The following is a 9,399-nucleotide window of genomic DNA, read 5'->3' as shown; positions in this document are numbered from 1 at the left end:
TTCAATCTTCCCAACATACCAAGGAGCTACTGTTATCATCCTCATCTTATAGGTCAGGAAACAGGTATAGAGCAGGTTATCTGATTTACCAAGGTAAAAACAGGATTCGAACCTAGACAATCTGATGCCACAGTTGCCACTCTTAGGAGCCCCTCTTACCAATTTGGGTTTGAGCTGAAGGGGAAAAGGGAAAATTTTATAAATCACTCTTACTCCAATCCAGAGTCCCCCAGAGGACTCAATTCTGAGAGGGATTCTGCCCCTTCCCTCGGCTAGTTCCATGAACCTGTTATTGAGAGATGTGGCCTTCAGGTGGCAGCAAACCCACGTCTCTAAATTCTGCAATGTTCAGCTAGGTGAGGAAGCTTTATAGTAGTCAGATTCACTCATTTGCATGTTGTTCTCTGATTGGCCCAATTAATTCTTTACCAGTTAATTGGACTTGGTTCTTAGCCCAGTAAGAACTGCTAGGCTTGTAGAGCCATTCACAGCTGTGACAGAAGAGAGCTCTAAGGATTGGAAACTATGGTGAAGTCATCCAGTCCAACAATCATCCTGATGATTTTCAACTATGCTGGCTGGAACTGTGTTTCAGTAGTCCCCCAACACTTTTTGAGCTTTTAGCTTAAAAAAAAAATTCCCTAGTTTGCTGTTGTTTTTAAGGTATGGTAAGATATACATTTAAGGGAAAATTCAATGGCACAAAAGTGTACACAGTGTAAAGCTAGTCTCTATATCAGTGATGGCGAACCTTTTGAGCTCGGTGTGTCAGCATTTTGAAAAACCCTAACTTAACTTTGGTGCCGTGTCACATATAGAAATTTTTTGATATTTGCAACCATAGTAAAACAAAGACTTATATTTTGATATTTATTTTATATATTTAAATGCCATTTAACAAAGAAAAATCAACCAAAAAAATGAGTTTGCGTGTCACCTCTGACACGTGTGTCATAGGTTCGCCATCACTGCTCTATATCATGCTTATCCCAAATCACACAATTTTCCCACCCCAGAGGAAAGCTTGTGTATTCTTCAAGGTATAGATCAAGAATATAAAAGTATATGCAGAAATCCTAAAGAAATAAATAACCTAAAACTAAACTATAAGAAAATATAGGGGGAGGCTTCTTTGGGTCTGAGCCTGGACCACCCCTCCCTCAGGAGACTGTTGCAGCCAGCCAGCCCCAGCTCCACTATAACCACGTGTGACCAAAAGGCAGTGGTCAAAAATGCTGACATGGAGGAGGAGATGCAACAGGACTCCGTGGAATGTGCTACTCAAGCACTGAAGAAATATAACACAGAGAAGGACACTGTGGCCCATATTAAGAAGGAATCTGACAAGAAGTACAACCCCACCTGGCACTGCATTGTGGGAAGGAACTTCGGTAGTTATGTGACACAAACACTTCATCTACTTCTATCTGGGCCAAGTGGCCATTCTTCTGTTTAAATCTAATTAAAAGCATGGATAGTACCCACACACCCAGTGATCCACCCAAAAATAAGATTGCAGCCTTAATTCTAAATACCAGAGACTGGAATCTTCAGCCTTGCCTAAAGGAACACCTTGATCTTGAACCTTTTATTGTGTTAGTGGTTTTATTTTAAAGTGTTTTTTATTGATTTTAGAGAGAGAAGGAGAGGGAGAGAAACATCAGATGCCTCCTGCATGTCCCCTACTGGAGATTGAGTGCACAATCCAGACATGTGCCCTGGCCTGGACAGAACTGTGACCTATTGGCTCATGGGTTGACCCTCAACCACTGAGCAATACCAGTTCGGCCCAAAGCATCTTAACAGAATGCTTATGTAATCTTTTGAGTGGCAAACTGAGGGATAAACAGAATTATGATTTATCCAAATGTAGCTCAGCTAGGGTGTTGTCTAAATGGAGGTTCCAAAAGAAAATGAAAAATTTGAGTAACCTACTGTTTTTAGCAAGCCAAACGCTCTCCAGTGTATTAAAAACTCTGTAAGCCCTGGCCAGTGTGGCTCAGTTGGTTAGGCATTGTCCTGTGCACCGATAGGTCGCTGATTCGATTCCTGGTCAGGGCACATACCCAGGTTGCGGGTTCGAGTATAGGAGGCAATCGATAGATGTTTCTCTCTCACACGGAAGCAACCGATCGTGCTCTAACCCATGGAATTGAACCAGTGACCTCTTGGTGCACAGGACAAATGAGGCACACCAGCCAGGGCATTTATTGTGTTGTTTTGTACAGGGCATTCCCTGTACTCATTTGTTGTGGTTATAAAACAATTAGCCAAAAAAAAAAAAAAAAAAAGATGAGAGGAAATTTTTGTGATCTTGAGTTAAGCAAAAATTTCTTAGCTACGACATGATTCACAAGAGAAAAAAAGACAAACTGAACTTAATTAAAATTTTAAAACTCTGCTCTGTGAAAGATGCTACAACAGACCACAGACCGTGAGAAAACATCTGCAAATCACTTAGCTAATAAAGGTCTCATACCTAGAATGTAAAAAGAATTCTCACAACTTAATAATAAGAAAACAACCCTGTAAATGAATGGACACAAGACTAATACAGATACTTCACTAAAGAAAATATATAGATGGCAAATCAGCACATGAAAAGAGGCTGAATATCCTTAGTTATTAAGGAAATGTTGGTTTTATGGAGGTACCAATACACACATATTGGAATGGCTAAAAACAATACTTTCAAAATCTGACAATATCAAATGCTGATAAGCACACAGAGCAACTGGAACTTTCATTCTCGCTATGAAAATTCTAACTGGTGTAGCCATTTTGGAAAAAAATGTGGGTTTTTAAATATAAAATTATATGTACACTTACCATACAATTCAGCAATCCCACTCCTAAGTGTTTACCTAAGAGAAATAAAAACTTATGTTTATACAGAAATCTATACACAAATGTTTGCAGTAGCTTCATTCACAGTCAACAAAAACTATAAACAATTCCAATGTCCCAAACTAGTGAATGAAGAAACAAATTATGATACATCCATACAATGAGATACTACTCAGCAATAAAAAGGAACAAACTACTGATACATGCAACAACATGGATGAATTCCACATGCATTATTATTCTAAGTGAAAGTAGTCAGACTCAAAAAACTATACTTTTTCCTTCCATTCGTATGACTTTCTGGGGAAAAACTACAGGAACAGAAAACAGATCAGTGGATGCCATGGTTGGGGGAGAGGTTGACTATAAAATATAGCATGAGGGAGTATTTGGAGTAAATGGATAATTTAAATTATAATGGTAATAGTTACACAAGTGTATGCATTTGTCTCATAGAACTGAACACCAAAAAGAATGAAATTCACTGTGTGTAAAAAAACAACTGTTTAAAAACAAAAACCCTATACTCCCCCTCCACCACCACTACTACTATTGTGAAAGCCACTGATTTCAGGTTGGCATAACAGATGTGGGTGATATAAATACATTACCATTTTTAAAAAAATATATTTTATTAATTTCTTACAGAGAGGAAGGGAGAGGGACAGAGAATTAGAAACATCGATGAGAGAGAAACATCGATCAGCTGCCTCCTGCACACTCCCTACTGGGGATGTGCCCGCAACCAAGGTACATACCCTTGACTGGAATCGAACCCGGGACCCTTCAGTCCACAGGCTGATGCTCCATCCACTGAGCCAAACCGGTTATGGCAATACATTACCATTTTTCCTTATTTAAAAAAGGTAGCATATTTTGTACATTGCTCTGCTCCATGCTTCCTTTTAGAGAACTATTTCAATCATATAGAAAAATAGATGTTTTAATAACAAACACCTAAGCACCTTTCACCAAAGTTATCAAATCTTCATATTTTGCCTTATTTTCTTACAATTCTTTTGAAGAAATAAAATATCAGAGCTATGTTTTAAGCCCCAATGTATCCCTCCTTTCACCCATTCCTTTTCCTCTCTCCTCAGAATTGCATTGTCCTGTGTATGTGTGGTGCTCGCTTCGGCAGCACAGATACTAAAACTGGAACGATACAGAGAAGATTATCATGGCCCCTGCACAAGGATGACGTGCAAATTCGTGAAGCGTTCCATATTAAAAAAGCAAAACAAAACATGAAAAACTACGTATGTATGAACCCTTAAATAGTATATAGTGTTGTCTGTCATATTTAAAAATGTTATATACATGGTATCAAGCTGTATATAACCTTCTGCAATTTGACATTTTGTTTTATCCATGTGGATACCTGTAGCTATTCACTTTAACTGTTTTGTAGTATTTTATATTATGAATATATCACAATTGATTTGCCCACTCTATTATTATTATTATTTTTGTTTGTTTAATATATTTTATTGATTTTTTTCCAGAGAGGAAGGAAGAGGGATAGAGAGTTAGAAACATCGAACAGCTGCCTCCTGCACACCTCCTACTGGGGCTGCTCCTGCAACCAAGATACATGCCCTTGACCGGAATCAAACCTGGGACCTTTCAGTCTGTAGGCGGACACTCTATCCACTGAGCCAAACCGGCTAGGGCTATTATTATTATTTTTAAATTTATTTTATTATTTATCTGTTGTGTGTTTTTTTAAAAAAAATCCTCACGCGAGGGTATTTTTCCATTGATTTTTAGAGAGAGTGGAAGAGAGAGGGAAAGACAGAGGGAAATATCAATGTAAGAGAAACATCGATTGGTTGCCTCCTGCACTCTCTCTGAAGCCTGCAACTGAGGTATGTGCCCTTGACCGGAACTGAACCCGGGACCCTTCAATCCACAGGCCAGTGCTCTATCCACTGAGCCAAACTGGCTAAGGCTCTATTATTATTATTATCTGCAAATAGTGCTACAATGAACATCCTTATTCCTGTAGCCTGGGTCTATGTTCTTTGTTGAAAATTTGGAAGCTTAAACAAAAGAAGATGAAAACTAATATTACCCTCCCTAACAGTTATCGTTTATTAAGCATTTAACATGTATCAGGTATAGTGTTGGCCACTTTATGTGCATTAACTTTAATTCTCACACCAACCTATATATTAGGTACCATTATGTTTGCTATTGTACAAGGAGAAAACTGAATCCTAACGGGTTTAAATAACTTAGCCAAGGGCACACAGACCGGAAGTGGCAGAACAGGTTTGTTGCCAAAGCCTCTGCTCTTAACATTATGCTCCAAAAGAGCCCATAAGCCCTAAATCCAGAAATAATAATGATTAGAAATAGTCTTTACTGTTAATTGGCCTCCCAGAAGACAAGAGAGGCCTGGTCCAGGCCACTTTCCATTTAATCAGTTATACTGGGAGCATAATATGCATGCAGAAAAGTATAGATAAGTATACAAAAGTATTTATATCCCAACTGACGAGTTTCCACAAACTGAATACCTCCACGCGAAAGAAAAAGGGGCTCTGCAGTAAATCTGAGAGTGACCTCACAGGATGGTCTGACCCTAAGCTCCTAACGGGGCAGGTCAGGAAGGGTAGTCACCCTCAAGCCTGTCACCTCCCGAGTAAAAGGTTATCTTTGCATGAAGCAAGTCCGGGCCGTTGTTTTTGCGCATCAAGGTGAACACACTTTTGAAAAGCCTCTTTTCCGTTCTCCTGGGAAACACAACCACCTTGAAGAGCGCACCGGACCCTGGCACAGAGGTCAGCTGCTTAGCGCATCCTCCTGAGAACCCAACACTGCGGGTTTGGCTTCTGGGCAGGGCACATGCAAGAAGCGAGCAATGAACGCGTAAATAAGTGGAACAACTAATCGATGTTTTTCTTCTCTCCTTTCCTCTCTTTGTCTAGAATCAATAAATGAAAGGGGGAAAAATAAGGGGTAGCGATCACATTACCTTGTTAACTATCCCCTACCAGTGATGGCGAAACCTATGACACGCGTGTCAGAGGCGACACGCGAACTCATTTTTTTGGTTGATTTTTCTTTGTTAAATGGCATTTAAATATATAAAATAAATATAAAAAATATAAATCTTTGCTTTACTATGGTTGCAAATATCAAAAAATGTCTATATGTGACGCGGCACCAGAGTTCAGTTAGGGTTTTTCAAAATGCTGACACACCCACCGAGCTCAAACGGTTCTCCATCACCGCAGGTTTCCCTGCCTTGCTCTCTCCTGGAGCCTGAGACTAGTCAGTTCTGGAGGGCGATGTTGGTGGCTTCCTCCAAGTGACGGTAGCGGGGACAATGGGAAGGAACTGAGATCTTTGCGATGCGGAATAACTGGATTTAACGGGCTGAAGGTATTAAGAGTTTCTTCCTTATGCACAAAACTGAGGGAACTTGCTTCTAAATTTTTTGCACTTCAAATTGGCCGTGAGTAGTTTCTGTTTTTTTTTCTTTTGGGGAGATTATACTTGAAATTGGGCCGCACAGTTTTCTCAAACAGAACACTTACATCAGCTGCCACCTTAGGCACTGCCTGGAGCTCAGTACACTGAACTCTGTCCTTCCAAGTCCATAGACCTTTGTCCCCCTCAATACCAGGAAAAGTGCCCAAATTCTTTTCCACGCGGGGCTCCAGTGGGCGGCGCATGCCCAGAGAGGCCGCGTGGGGCGACCGCCCGGAGAGCAAACAGCGAGACATTTCCGCCATTTTGTCGGCCCCAACAGAGCTGGCCGGGGGGCTGGAGACTACAAGTTCCGTGAGCCCCCGCGGCGACACTTCCTACCCCCTCACTGTCCGGCCTGCTCCCTCTCTCCCCCCTCCCGGGGGCCGTAGGCTCTGGCAGCCGCTGGCGGCCGGTGGGCCAAGTAGGATTTCCGGGGGAAACTACTGTGGAGGCTGAGGAGGCGGCGGGGCGACCCCGGTGAGTTCAACGAGCAAGGAAAAGTGAGCGGGAAGTGCCCGGGGTCCGGCTGCGGCCGCTCCTTAGGCTCGGGTCGCGTTCTTGGTTCCGCCAGGGGGTCGCGGTCCGGGGGAGGGACAGGGCTCGGGCCGCGGTCGCCGCGGTCGCCGCGGGCGGCGGACGGGACGGGCTGGGGCCGCCGCCTCCTCTTGCGCCCTCCCTCCCACAACGGTCCGGCGGGACTGCTCCGCCTGCTGAGCGCCCCGCGCGGGCTCTCCCTCCGCCCCAGGCGCCTTGGCGGGGCCCTTTTGTCTGGGCTGCTTTGCGTCCCTTTGTGCCTGTGCCTGGAGTTGCCTTCTCGGGGGAGCCCCCGGGACCAGTCCCTGACGGGGACCGGCCCCTGGGGATCCGGTTACGGTAACCGGATCGGGTCAAAGTCCATTTTTCAAAACCGCCGGGCTTCGGACTTCTGCATCCCGGCTGCGCAGAGCGGAAGCTCGGGAACCGGGCGGAGGCGGACGGAGTTTCGGTGGAAAATCTCGGGGCGATTGCCTCGCTCTTAACCGTCAGCCCCGGGCGACCCAGGGCGCGGACCTCGGGCACGTTTTCGGTCGGGGACTTGTCCTTTGGGAAAGAGATGAGCCCACTCCCGGGGAAACGGGGAAAGGTTAGGATGTGCTGCGATGCCTGTGGGGCGCCGCTGAGACCGGGGAACCGAAGCGCCGGTGCGGATGGGCGCAGTGGCAGCGCCTCTCGAAACTCGGAGAGAAAGTGGTTTAAGCGGCGACCAGCCTTTGATTCATCGCGTGCGGAACGAGACCGCAGGACTCAGCCCCAACATCGTCTCCTATTTATTCTGCTTAAAACGACGAACGAAAACGTCCATTAATAGAAGGCCCTGCTTTAGAGAGAAAACAAACTTAGTGGCTTCTAGAAAGCCAAAAAAAAAAAAAAGGACTATTTCACCAAATAAAAGGACTGAAGCCAGTTTGCTAGAGTAGAGGCAGTGAGTACTACGGTCCTTACTGCAACGCGTGAATCTTGTGGATTTGACCCAACTTTGTAGGTAATGGTAGCTATGTATGTCCGGTTGGAAGACTGAATTGCCGGAATTTAGCTTAAGATAACGCTTTATAACGCAGGTGTTCCTGTTGGAAGAGATGCAGTATTTCAAGTCGCTGAAATGAGGACAGTCAGGACTGCTTTACAGGAATCAGGGAAGGTTATGGAAGTTATGTAGGTTAAATTCCCACGTTAGCCATGGAGGCAGACAAAGCCCTTTGTACTCTATTATTTACATATCTCATGATGGAAGCTCATACTGGAAGTGATTTATTCTGAGGTTCTCAGATTGTGTTAGTAATATTGTATAGGGATAGAGGTGTTTTGTTGTTGTTAATCCTCACCGGAGGATATTTTCCCATTGATTTTTAGGGAGAGTGGAAGAGAGAGGGAAAGACAGAGAGAAGAAGCATGGATGTGAGAGAAACACATCAATTGGTGGCCTCCTACACACGCCGGGATGGGGGGAGGGCGGGGGGAGAGGAGCCTGCAACTAAGATACGTGCCCGTGAATGGAATGGAAGAGGGACCCTATGGTCTGCAGGCCCACGCGCTACCCACTGAGCAAAACCGGCCAGGGCAGGGATAGAGGTCTTTAATACAGTTGTTCTTCAATTTTTAATCTAGCAATGAGTGGGGATTGGTTGTGTTTTCCTGGCTATACTTTGAAGAAGCATCCACAGAATTGTTCTAGTAGTTAAAAAACTAAGGAACAGCTGTTACCTTCTTCCTCAAACATGCCAGTACTGTTATTTTTTTAAAACATCTTATATATTATTATTATCTTATTGATTGATTTTCGAGAGAAAGAGGAAGGGGGAGAGAAGAGAGAGAAACATTGATTTATTCCACTTCTGCATTCATTGGTTGATTCTTGCACGTGCTCTGACCAAGATAGAACCAGTAACCTTGGCTTATGGGGAGGACACACTAACCAATTGAGCTACCTGGGTAGAGCCTCATATACATTATGTGATTTCATTTTCACTATAATTCTGTGAGGTGGTTGTTCTCTCATGTTATGGCTGACTAATGTTAAATCTGCAGCCTCTACCATGTTCTGTGACTTGCCCAAGGTCACAGAGTGCAATAGGTAGGAAAGAGAGTAAACCATACTTCAAGCCCAGTGCTCTTTCCATTATGTCACACCTATTGCAGTTACACATCATACCACCACCAGCACCTTGTGATTTACTGAAATCTAAATATTGGAGAAAATAATGAAAATATTTCCCAATCAGAGCAAGCTGATTCTTAAGGAATTGTAGTTTCTAGAATTATAAACAATGTCATACTGAAAGTTGGTGCCATTGCTTTGTCTTATGGTATTCTGGATTACTTTGTATCTAGACAGAACGGCAATTTTATGGATCCCGAGAGGTGGGAAAGGATGGTCAGTTCTTAGGCTGAGGTTTTCACTAATTATTACTAAAAGATTTCATTATTAAAAGGTTTTGACTAATCTTTGCTTATAAGTTTATGAGAAATGTGTTGGAGAACAAATTATATAAAGCAGTTTTGGCTGCTGGAACTAACATTGAAGAAATAACTGAA

The 9,399-nt window shown here is 43.3% G+C and overlaps 1 protein-coding gene, 1 non-coding gene and 1 pseudogene across 7 annotated transcripts in view; all 3 read left to right on the top strand.

The window, feature by feature from the left end:
• The first annotated feature begins 1,139 nt into the window (after positions 1-1,139).
• On the top strand, positions 1,140-1,466 carry LOC132231934 (dynein light chain 1, cytoplasmic-like; annotated as a pseudogene).
• Positions 1,467-3,972: 2,506 nt separating this feature from the next.
• On the top strand, positions 3,973-4,079 carry LOC132232043 (U6 spliceosomal RNA). The gene has a single exon (XR_009452207.1). It is a non-coding gene; the product is annotated as a U6 spliceosomal RNA (small nuclear RNA).
• Positions 4,080-6,580: 2,501 nt separating this feature from the next.
• Positions 6,581-9,399, top strand: part of PHACTR4 (phosphatase and actin regulator 4) — a 75,600-nt gene continuing 72,781 nt past the window's right edge. For all 6 annotated transcript variants that reach the window (XM_059690570.1, XM_059690567.1, XM_059690571.1 and 3 more), the window contains exon 1: positions 6,581-6,804. The gene's annotated coding sequence lies outside the window, so the exon portion shown is untranslated. The remainder of the gene's footprint in view (positions 6,805-9,399) is intronic.

The sequence above is a fragment of the Myotis daubentonii genome, chromosome 3 (assembly GCF_963259705.1).
Source record: "Myotis daubentonii chromosome 3, mMyoDau2.1, whole genome shotgun sequence".
Taxonomy (NCBI): domain Eukaryota; kingdom Metazoa; phylum Chordata; class Mammalia; order Chiroptera; family Vespertilionidae; genus Myotis; species Myotis daubentonii.
This window is presented reverse-complemented; position numbering and strand designations above follow the sequence as displayed.